Source organism: Bubalus kerabau, chromosome 5 (assembly GCF_029407905.1).
Source record: "Bubalus kerabau isolate K-KA32 ecotype Philippines breed swamp buffalo chromosome 5, PCC_UOA_SB_1v2, whole genome shotgun sequence".
In the NCBI taxonomy this organism is placed as follows: Eukaryota; Metazoa; Chordata; class Mammalia; order Artiodactyla; family Bovidae; genus Bubalus; species Bubalus kerabau.
This window is the reverse complement of record NC_073628.1, coordinates 79,883,921-79,896,308: the sequence shown is the minus strand read 5'-3', so window position 1 is coordinate 79,896,308 and position 12,388 is coordinate 79,883,921.

Here is a 12,388-nt window from a genome sequence, read left to right as displayed (position 1 = left end):
ATGTTTCTGCAACTGTGATGTCAGGCAGAGGTGGAGTGGAGGGAAGGATAGAGGGCTCATAGGAAGGAAGAATAAGGAGGTATTTTGGAGTTTATTGCTAAAGAGAAGATATGGGTTCAGAGACAGAATGAGGGAACACAGGGGAAGAAGAACACACTTCCTGAGCTGGGAAGCAGCCAAGAGGTTCAACTAGGTTTCCAGAAACAGGGATTTCTGTCCAAACCAACAGATGGGCCACTGCCTGTGAGAAGGATCTTAATCTGGAGGCACAGGTGAGTAGATCGAGGCTCAGCAGCATGAGTCCTCACTTCCCCAGGCACAGAAGAGGCTGGCACAGCACCCTGGCTCTGCTTAGACCATGAGGGAGGTCAGGCGGATGCACAGTGATGCCCCCAAACTGCAGCCAGAGCTGAACTTGTGGGCTACAAGAAGGGACACAAGAAAACTCCCAGAAGTGTTTGTTTGATGCTTTAAAGCCACGTGATGGTGGCTAAGTCATGTGGTATCATATGTATTGTGACTTTGTTTCAGTTGCATGGAATTGTGGCCTTAGATTCCATGCATGTCATGTCAACAACACATGTGGAAAAAGTTATGAGATGCCTCACCCCAAGCATGTTGTCCAGGAAGGGTCACCTGCATTCAACCTTCTTTATTTCCACTTTGGTTCACATTGGATCCTTGGGTGATGGCAAAATGGTATTCAAGGCAAGGATCAGAGGAAACATCATTGAAGAATTCTTCTGGCTTAGAGAGGCAGTTTTTTCCCCAGCTTTTATTCAACCAAAGCTTTTGCTGAGCTAACCTGATACTATTCTATTTATTGTTTTGAGTCTCATCTCTTTTTACTTCTTTCCATGGTCAACACCCAGGGTGCTCACTTATTACAGTGCCTGGTTCATGCCATAATGTAAGCTTACATAATGTAGGCGCAGTATTGCCAAATCTTCCAATATTTCAATAGCAAGTGAAGCAGTGTTCACAAGTTAGAAATCACCTCTGGTTCATTCGTTCACTCAGCAAATGTTTATCAAACACCTGGCCCCTTCCAGTTACTGAGGTACAGTGGTAAACAAAATCTGTAAGGTTCTCCATTTATGGAACTCATTCAAGAGGGGGAAGTTGATATGTTTGTGAAGACATAGGTTAGCAAATCACCCAATGTACACTTCGGGATAAGGATCCATGCTGTGAAGGAACTTGAACAGGATGATGGGCTAGAAGGATGTGGAGGGGTGACTGCTCTGGAAAGATGTGTGATCGGCTTGGTGAGAAGGAGGCTGCCACATCCAAATCTGAAGGAGAAAGCCCTTCAGACAAGGGGTAGAGGTAAGTAAGCCTCAAGACTTGGAGTGTTCAGAAACTGAAAGATGGTGGAGTCGGTGCTGTGCACAAAGAGGTTGGGAAATAAGAGGTTTCTGAGTCAACCTTGCCAAGCAAATCTTTTGCTATTTTAGAGGGTGCTCTGGCCTCCTTTAAAGGCTCCTGGAGGCCACGGGTACATGGATCTGGTGGCTTCATGTTGCAGTGAGGAAGAACCTCGGAAGGGGGAGCTGGGAGAAGCCTGCTTGGGGGTTGGACACACTTTCCCTCAAGCGTGTGGGCACTTTCTTCCCAAAACCTATGTCTCCACCTCAGGCTTGGTAGGTGTAGGGAGACAGAGACAGAAAGGCATTCCATAAGTAGACTGAACCTTCTGAATTAGTTTTAGCGAGACTTGCATTTAGGTTCAGACACGTAGCCTGGTGGCTGTGGAGAGTCCAACGGCCGCCACGTTGTCTCAGAGGAGGATCCCGCGGGCCTGGGGACAGCTCTGTTTTGTAGGCACGTTTCTGGCTTCTATTTTAGGGAGGTAATTTTTCCTGAGATGCTCACTATTTACAGATTCCAGATCACTGCCCAGTCTGCAAACCTATGAAGCCAGTTGGTATGTGGGGAGAGCAGCCTGGGAGAAGCAAGCTGCAAAGCAGAAGTGTGCAAAATCACCTCACCCAGCATTGGGGATGGTGCATTCAGGCCACAAATCAAGCCCAGACACCCCCCTCCCCCCACCCCTAGCCTTGGGGCAGAGGTGGGTTCTCTGGGCCTATGGTCCTCAATCAGGCTGTCTCTATCAGAGCTAGGTCAAAGTCAATTTAAAAAAGAACTATTATAGAAACCATATGTTTGTGTGAAAATGTGTTGCCCTTTTTTTCCTCCTCCTGTGACTTGTAGAATGTGTTGCCCTTTTCCTTGTAGCTTTTCTGACTTGGAAACAATGTGATTCTCTGAGGGAAGATTACTTTTCAAGCAGTGCAAATCTGGTAAAAAGGCAGATTCATTGTGGGTGTGAATTGTAGACTTGCTAACCATAGTCCCTTGTATTTTTGTTTATTTTATTTTGTTATTTTTCTGGAAGTATGGTTGCCTTGCAATGTTATGTTAATTCCTACTGTACAGCAAGGTGAATCATCTATATACATCCCCTCTCTTTTGGATTTCCTTCTCATTTACAACAGTCCCCTTTAAACTGGTGGTGTTTGAGGACTTATTGGTCACTATAATGAGACAGGCAGCCCCAGAATGTAAAATATTCCTATAAATTTTATGGGCTCCCCAAAGAAAACTGCCTTAATATTTTATTTACTAAGTTCACTTTTCTCCCCATTGATATAATTATAAATCTGAGCTCTCAAGGTCCCAGGTTTAAAACCAGCCATTTAAACGTTTGTTCATCACATCCTTAGAGATGCCCTCTTCCCCCAGCTTCTTTCCTGGGCTTTTGGGAGATAATATCTTTGTCTATACTCCAATTCTTACTGAACTTTGAGGTATATGAGCCAACATATCCCCTTTGCCTGCTTGAGCCAGATTGTTGTTGTCATTTGCAAGTCAAGGAATCCTAAAATTCATAGGACTTATCACCAAAGTGATGATAAATAAGATTGGCCTCCAGTTAGATGATTCAGAAGGCCCAGCAAGAACTTGAAGTATTGTTGCATATATTAACGATATTTCCTTCCTTATTTTTGTATTCTTGGTGCTCTGGCATCTTTTGATACATTGCCTGGGGAGGGACTGCCCCTCTCAGGGCTGGCAGGTCTTAGCAATGGCAAAGGACTTGCCCAGAAACAGGCCTTTCAAGTGCAAACTCACCAATCCAGAGCCCACCCTCTAAACTGTTTCTTTTATCTGGCTCTTGTACTCTAGGAGGTGATATACCTCTTTCCTGTTTATCTATGATCAGGCACTGGATAACGAGAGAGACCCAGTACCCCAGAACCCATTGAAATTGTTCGAACTAGGCAATCCTAAGCCTACTTTGGCTTCCCGGGTGGCGCTAGTGGTAAAGAATCTGCCTGCCAATGCTGGAGCTGTAAGAGACATGGGTTCAATCCCCTGGTCGGGAAGATCCCTCAGAGGAGAGGGCATGGCAACCCACTCCAGTATTCTTGCCTGGAGAATCCCATGGACAGAGGAGTCTGGCAGGCTGCAGTCCATATGGCCACACAGAGTTGGATACGACTGAAGCAGCTTAGCATGCACAAGTCTACTTACCCTGTCCTGCTTTGTTTTTCTAGTGGAAGGCACAACAAAGTTCTCACCCACCCTTTCCCCTTGATCCTTCTGCTCCTGTTGGACCCTGGTTCTCCTCTGCATGACCCTGCATGGTGCATCACTCCTTCCTACTGGGAATTGTGAATGACAAACTGTTTCCCCCCGCCACCCCCACTGCAGGTCATCTCCTGAGCTGTTGGCCTCATCATACCTGAAAAATAATAAAATCTGCTTTTCAAACACTGCCATGAATTTCAGATACTGCAGTAGGTATACTGTGGATGCCGGATACAACCATTTTCATGAATATTTTGGGGCTAGGAGCAGAGAATGTCTGTTGTTAAATTCCATTTTGCTTTTGTTCAGAGGGCGTTAATGAGCATCAAAGCCATTTATCCTGAAAAGATGGCATAGCAATAGATAATGATGGTTGGGACTCTGTGCTTTTCATCAGAATTTTTTTTTCTTTTTGCTTTTTATTTTATAGAGGGGCTTCCCTGGTGGCTTAGATAGTAAAGAATCTGCTTGCAATGCGGGAGACCCGGGTTTGATCCCAGGGTCAGGAAGATCTCCCTGGAGAAGGGAATGGCTACCCAGTCTAGTATTCTTGCCTGGACAATTCCATGGACAGAAGAGCCTGGTGGGTCATAGTCCATGGGGTCATAAAGAGTTGGACATGACTGAGCAACAATTATAGCTGATTAGCAATGTTCTGATAGTTTCAGGGGACAGCATAGGGACTCAGCCATACATATACATGTATCCATTCTTTCCCAAACTCCCCTGCCATCCAGGCTGTCACACAACATTGACCAGAGTTCCCTGTGCTGTACAGTAGGACCTTGTTGGTTATCTATTTTATTTTTTTTTTAATTTTATTTTATTTTTAAACTTTACATAACTGTATTAGATTTGCCAAATATCAAAATGAATCCACCACAGGTATACATGTGTTCCCCATCCTGAACCCTCCTCCCTCCTCCCTCCCCATTCCATCCCTCTGGGTCGTCCCAGTGCACCAGCCCCAAGCATCCAGTATCGTGCATCGAACCTGGACTGGCATCTCATTTCATACATGATATTTTACATGTTTCAATGCCATTCTCCCAAATCTTCCCACCCTCTCCCTCTCCCACAGAGTCCATAAGACTGTTCTATACATCAGTGTCTCTTTTGCTGTCTCGTACACAGGGTTATTGTTACCTTCTTTCTAAATTCCATATATATGCATTAGTATACTGTATTGGTGTTTTTCTTTCTGGCTTACTTCACTCTGTATAATAGGCTCCAGTTTCATCCTCCTCATTAGAACTGATTCAAATGTATTCTTTTTAATGGCTGAATAATACTCCATTGTGTATATGTACCACAGCTTTCTTATCCATTCATCTGCTGATGGACATCTAGGTTGCTTCCATGTCCTGGCTATTATAAACATTGCTGCGATGAACATTGGGGTACTCGTGTCTCTTTCCCTTCTGGTTTTCTCAGTGTGTATGCCCAGCAGTGGGATTGCTGGATCATAAGGCATGTCTATTTCCAGTTTTTTAAGGAATCTCCACACTGTTCTCCATAGTGGCTGTACTAGTTTGCATTCCCACCAACAGTGTAAGAGGGTTCCCTTTTCTCCACACCCTCTCCAGTTTTGGATCGCAGCCATTCTGACTGGTGTGAAATGGTACCTCATAGTGGTTTTGATTTGCATTTCTCTGATAATGAGTGATGTTGAGCATCTTTTCATGTGTTTGTTAGCCATCTGTATGTCTTCTTTGGAGAAATGTCTATTTAGTTCTTTGGCCCATTTTTTGATTGGGTCATTGATTTTTCTGGAGTTGAGCTGTAGGAGTTGCTTGTATATTCTCGAGATTAGTTGTTTGTCAGTTGCTTCATTTGCTATTATCTTCTCCCATTCTGAAGGCTGTCTTTTCACCTTGCTAATAGTTTCCTTTGATGTGCAGAAGCTTTTAAGGTTAATTAGGTCCCATTTGTTTATTTTTGCTTTTATTTCCAATATTCTGGGAGGTGGGTCATAGAGGATCCTGCTGTGATGTATGTCAGAGAGTGTTTTGCCTATGTTCTCCTCTAGGAGTTTTATAGTTTCTGGTCTTACGTTTAGATCTTTAATCCATTTTGAGTTTATTTTTGTGTATGGTGTTAGAAAGTGTTCTAGTTTCATTCTTTTACAAGTGGTTGACCAGAGTTCCCAGCACCACTTGTTAAAGAGATTGTCTTTAATCCATTGTATATTCTTGCCTCCTTTGTCGAAGATAAGGTGTCCATATGTGCGTGGATTTATCTCTGGGCTTTCTATTTTGTTCCATTGATCTATATTTCTGTCTTTGTGCCAGTACCATACTGTCTTGATAACTGTGGCTTTGTAGTAGAGCCTGAAGTCAGGTAGGTTGATTCCTCCAGTTCCATTCTTCTTTCTCAAGATCGCTTTGGCTATTCGAGGTTTTTTGTTTTTCCATACAAATTGTGAAATTATTTGTTCTAGCTCTGTGAAGAATGCTGTTGGTAGCTTGATAGGGATTGCATTGAATCTATAGATTGCTTTGGGTAGTATACTCATTTTCACTATATTGATTCTTCCAATCCATGAACATGGTATATTTCTCCATCTGTTAGTGTCCTCTTTGATTTCTTTCACCAGTGTTTTATAGTTTTCTATATATAGGTCTTTAGATTCTTTAGGTAGATATATTCCTAAGTATTTTATTCTTTCCGTTGCAATGGTGAATGGAATTGTTTCCTTAATTTCTCTTTCTGTTTTCTCATTATTAGTGAATAGGAATGCAAGGGATTTCTGTGTGTTGATTTTATATCCTGCAACTTTACTATAGTCATTGATTAGTTCTAGTAATTTTCTGGTGGAGTCTTTAGGGTTTTCTATGTAGAGGATCATGTCACCTGCAAACAGTGAGAGCTTTACTTCTTCTTTTCCAATTTGGATTCCTTTTATTTCTTTTTCTGCTCTGATTGCTGTGGCCAAAACTTCCAAAACTATGTTGAATAGTAATGGTGAAAGTGGGCACCCTTGTCTTGTTCCTGACTTTAGAGGAAATGCTTTCAATTTTTCACCATTGAGGATAATGTTTGCTGTGGGTTTGTTATATATAGCTTTGATTATGTTGAGGTATGTTCCTTCTATTCCTGCTTTCTGGAGAGTTTTGATCATAAATGGATGTTGAATTTTGTCAAAGGCTTTCTCTGCATCTATTGAGATAATCATATGGTTTTTATTTTTCAATTTGTTAATGTGGTGTATTACATTGATTGATTTGCGGATATTGAAGAATCCTTGCATCCCTGGGATAAAGCCCACTTGGTCATGGTGTATGATCTTTTTAATGTGTTGTTGGATTCTGATTGCTAGAATTTTGTTAAGGATTTTTGCATCTATGTTCATCAGTGATATTGGCCTGTAGTTTTCTTTTTTTGTGGGATCTTTGTCAGGTTTTGGTATTAGGGTGATGGTGGCCTCATAGAATGAGTTTGGAAGTTTACCATCCTCTGCAATTTTCTGGAAGAGTTTGAGCAGGATAGGTGTTAGCTCTTCTCTAAATTTTTGGTAGAATTCAGGTGTGAAGAACTGGACCTGGGCTTTTGTTTGCTGGAAGATTTTTTTATTACAGTTTCAATTTCCGTGCTTGTGATGGGTCTGTTAAGATTTTCTATTTCTTCCTGATCGAGTTTTGGAAAGTTGTACTTTTCTAAGAATTTGTCCATTTCTTCCTCGTTGTCCATTTTATTGGCATATAATTGTTGATAGTAGTCTCTTATGATCCTTTGTATTTCTGTGTTGTCTGTTGTGATCTCTCCATTTTCATTTCTAATTTTATTGATTTGATTTTTCTCCCTTTGTTTCTTGATGAGTCTGGCTAATGGTTTGTCAATTTTATTTATCCTTTCAAAGAACCAGCTTTTGGTTTTGTTGATTTTTGCTATGGTCTCTTTTGTTTCTTTTGCATTTATTTCTGCTCTAATTTTTAAGATTTCTTTCCTTCTACTAACCCTGGGGTTCTTCATTTCTTCCTTTTCTAGTTGCTTTAGGTGTAGAGTTAGGTTATTTATTTGACTTTTTTCTTGTTTCTTGAGGTGTGCCTGTATTGCTATGAACTTTCCCCTTAGGACTGCTTTTACCGTGTCCCACAGGTTTTGGGTTGTTGTGTTTTCATTTTCATTCATTTCTATGCATATTTTGATTTCTTTTTTGATTTCTTCTGTGATTTGTTGGTTATTCAGCAGCGTGTTGTTCAGCCTCCATATGTTGGATTTTTTAATAGTTTTTCTCCTGTAATTGAGATCTAATCTTACTGCATTGTGGTCAGAAAAGATGCTTGGAATGATTTCTATTTTTTTGAATTGACCAAGGCTAGCTTTATGGCCTAGGATGTGATCTATCCTGGAGAAGGTTCCATGTGTGCTTGAGAAGAAGGTGAAATTCATTGTTTTGGGATGAAATGTCCTATAGATATCAATTAGGTCTAACTGGTCTATTGTATCGTTTAAAGTTTGTGTTTCCTTGTTAATTTTCTGTTTAGTTGATCTATCCATAGGTGTGAGTGGGGTATTAAAGTCTCCCACTATTATTGTGTTATTGTTAATTTCTTCTTTCATACTTGTTAGCATTTGTCTTACATACTGCGGTGCTCCCGTGTTGGGTGCATATATATTTATAATTGTTATATCTTCTTCTTGGATTGATCCTTTGATCATTATGTAGTGACCATCTTTGTCTCTTTTCACAGCCTTTGTTTTAAAGTCTATTTTATCTGATATGAGTATTGCTACTCCTGCTTTCTTTTGGTCCCTATTCGTATGGAAAATCTTTTTCCAGCCCTTCACTTTCAGTCTGTATGTGTCCCCTGTTTTGAGGTGGGTCTCTTGTAGACAACATATGCAGGGGTCTTGTTTTTGTATCCATTCAGCCAGTCTTTGTCTTTTGGTTGGGGCATTCAACCCATTTACGTTTAAGGTAATTACCGATAAGTATGACCCCGTTGCCATTTACTTTATTGTTTTGGGTTCGAATTTATACACAATTTTTGTGTTTCCTGTCTAGAGAATATCCTTTAGTATTTGTTGGAGAGCTGGTTTGGTGGTGCAGAATTCTCTCAGCTTTTGCTTGTCTGAAAAGCTTTTGATTTCTCCTTCATACTTGAATGAGATCCTTGCTGGGTACAATAATCTGGGCTGTAGGTTATTTTCTTTCATCATTTTAAGTATGTCTTGCCATTCCCTCCTGGCTTGAAGAGTTTCTATTGAAAGATCAGCTGTTATCCTTATGGGAATTCCCTTGTGTGTTATTTGTTGTTTTTCCCTTGCTGCTTTTAATATTTGTTCTTTGTGTTTGATCTTTGTTAATTTGATTAATATGTGTCTTGGGGTGTTTCGCCTTGGGTTTATCCTGTTTGGGACTCTCTGGGTTTCTTGGACTTGGGTGATTATTTCCTTCCCCATTTTAGGGAAGTTTTCAACTATTATCTCCTCAAGTATTTTCTCATGGTCTTTCTTTTTGTCTTCTTCTTCTGGGATCCCTATGATTCGAATGTTGTAGCGTTTAATATTGTCCTGGAGGTCTCTGAGATTGTCCTCATTTCTTTTAATTCGTTTTTCTTTTATCCTCTCTGATTCATTTATTTCTACCATTCTATCTTCTAATTCACTAATCCTATCTTCTGCCTCTGTTAGTCTACTATTTGTTGCCTCCAGAGTGTTTTTAATTTCACTTATTGCATTATTCATTATATATTGACTCTTTTTTATTTCTTCTAAGTCCTTGTTAAACCTTTCTTGCGTCTTCTCAATCCTTGCCTCCAGGCTATTTATCTGTGATTCCATTTTAATTTCAAGATTTTGGATCAATTTCACTATCATTATTCGGAATTCTTTATCAGGTAGATTCCCTATCTCTTCCTCTTTGGTTTGGTTTGGTGGGCATTTATCCTGTTCCTTTATCTGCTGGCTATTCCTCTGTCTCTTCATCTTGTTTAAATTGCTGAGTTTGGGGTGTCCTTTCTGTATTCTGGCAGTTTGTGGAGTTCTCTTTATTGTGGCGTTTCCTCGCTGTGTGTGGGTTTGTACAGGTGGCTTGTCAAGGTTTCCTGGTTAGGGAAGCTTGTGTCGATGTTCTGGTGGATGGAGCTGTATTTCTTCTCTCTGGAGTGTAATGAAATGTCCAGTAATGAGTTATGAGATGTCTATGGTTTTGGGGTGACTTTGGGCAGCCTGTATCTTGAAGCTCAGGGCTGTGTTCCTTTGTTGCTGGAGAATTTGCTTGGTATGTCTTGCCCTGGAACTTGTTGGCCCTTGTGTGGTGCTTGGTTTCAGTGTCGGTATGGAGGCGTTTGATGAGCTCCTGTCAATTAATGTTCCTTGGAGTCAGGAGTTCCCTGGAGTCAGGGTTTGGACTTAAGCCTCCTACTTCCAGTTATCGGTCTTAATTTTACAGTAGTTTCAAAACTTCTCCTTCTATACAGCACCACTGATAAAACATCTACGTTAAAGATGAAAAGTTTCTCTACTGTGAGGGTCACTCAGAGAGGTTCACAGCGTTACATGGAGAAGAGAAGTGGGAGGAGGGAGTTAGAGGTGACCCAAATGAGATGAGGTGGAATCAATAGTGGAGAGAGTGGGCTATCCAGTAGTCACTTCCTTATGTGCACTCCACAACTGGACCGCTCAGAGATGTTCACGGAGTTATACAGGGAAGAGAAGAAGGAGGCAGGAGACAGAGGTGGCCAGAAGGATAAAAGGGGGAAATGAAAAGGAGGGAGACAGATCCAGCCAGTAATCAGTTCCTTAAGTGTTCTCCACCGTCTGGAACACACAGAAATTCACAGAGTTGGGTAGAGTAGAGAGGGGTTAGGGAGGAGATACAGGTGACCTGGTGGAGAAAATGGAGAGTCCAAAGGGAGAGAGAGCAGTCAAGCCAGTAATCTCGTACACTAGTGAAAAATGGGTCCTGAAGATTGGGTTCTTAAAGGTACAAAATTGGTAACAAATACATAAAAACAAAAATTAGAAATCTAGAGTAGAGTTTGGAATTTCAAAAATGCGATGTTAATGAAAAGAAGAAGGAAAAGAAAGAGAGAAAAAACGAACAAAGAAAAACAAACAAGGTCGTGAAAGTAATAAAGAAACTACAGGTACAAAATTGATAACTAATACCAAAAAGCAAAAATTAAAAATCTAGAGTAGAGTTTGGAATTTCAAAAATACAACGTTAAAAAAAAAAAAAAAAGAAGAAGAAGAAGAAAAATAAAGAGAGAAAACAAACAAACCAACAAAAACAATGTCGCAAAAATTATAAAGAAAATACAGGTACAAAATTGATATCAAATACCAAAAAGCATAAATTAAAAATCTTGAGTAGAGTTTGGAATTGCAGATATACGATGTTATATAAAAGAAGAAGAGAAAGAAACAGAGGAAAAAAAAAAGTCACAGAAATTATGAAAAAAACTATAGGTACAAAATTGATAGCATATATCAAAAGGCTAAAATTAAAAATCTAGAGTACAGTTTGGAATTTCAAAAATACAATGTTAAAGAAAAGAAGAAAAAGAAAAAAGAAAAAAAAAAAAACCACGGTCAAAAAATTATAAAATATATATATGAAGTTTGCTGAAGAAGAAAAAAAAAATAGGGTCTTTTTTTTTTTTTTTTTTTGCAAAGTAATAGTTATAAAAGTGAAAATTAAAGGACAATAGAGGACTTAAAAATTTTTTTTCTTTTTTAATTAAAAAAAAAAGAAAGAAAGATTGATCGTAAAAATAGTAAAAATATATCTAGGTCTTTCTCTGGTTTTGTTGTGAGTATTGTGGGTTCAGTTCATTTTTGGCAGTTCCTTAGTCCGACTTATATTTCTCAAGATCTATAGGCCCCTTCCTATGTAATCCGTAGTAACCACAGGGTTTTAATCTATGGCCTGTAGCTTCCAAGGCGTTTCCCTCTGTTACAGCTTCTTCTGTTTGCTGGTCTCTTCAGTGTCTGGTTCCCGCCCTGACACAAAGGGGATGGTTGAGGACACTATTTTTTTTTTTTTTTTTTAAATTTAGGCTCACTTGTTCAGCCGCTCTGTGGGGAGGGAGGGAGGGATGCTGCAAACAGATAACACTGGCGTGCTCTCGCAGTGCCTCAGCCACACTGGGTCTGCCCCCGCTCACGGCGTGTGTAGCCTCCGTGCCCACACTGCTCGGGCTCTAGGTTGTTCCGCCGGGAACAATCAGAGGCCGGCCCTGGGCTGAGCTCCCAGGTCCAAGCTGCTCAGGTTCAGGCACTCGGGTAGTCCTCAGAGGCGCAGACTCGGTTGGGCCTGCGTTTTGTGCTCTTCCCAGATCCGAGCAGCTCAGGTGATGTGTTTGGCGGGCGCCAATGCTGCGACTTATCGCCTCCCCGCCACTCGGTTATCTGGGTGTAAAACCGGCGCACCTTCTCAGGCAGATGTTGACCGTCCAGACCCCCAAGAAGTTTTAGTTAGCAGATCTATTTTAAATATAGTAGTGTGTACATATTGATCCCAAACTCCATAACCCTTACCACCATCCTTACCCCGTGGCAATCATAGTTCTCTAAGTCTGTGTGAGTCTGTTTCTGTTTTTTAAATAAGTTCATTTGTATCCTTTCTTTTTAGATTGTGCATATAAGAGAGGTCCTATGATATTTCTCCTTCTCTGTCTGACTTACTTCACTCAGTATGTTGTTGTTGTTGTTGTTCAGTCACTAAGTCATGTCTAACACTTTGCGACCCCATAGACTGCAGCCCACCAGGCTTCTGTGTCCTTCACTATCTCCCAAGAGTTTGCTCAAACTCTTGTCTGTTGAGCTGGTGATGCTATCCAACCAT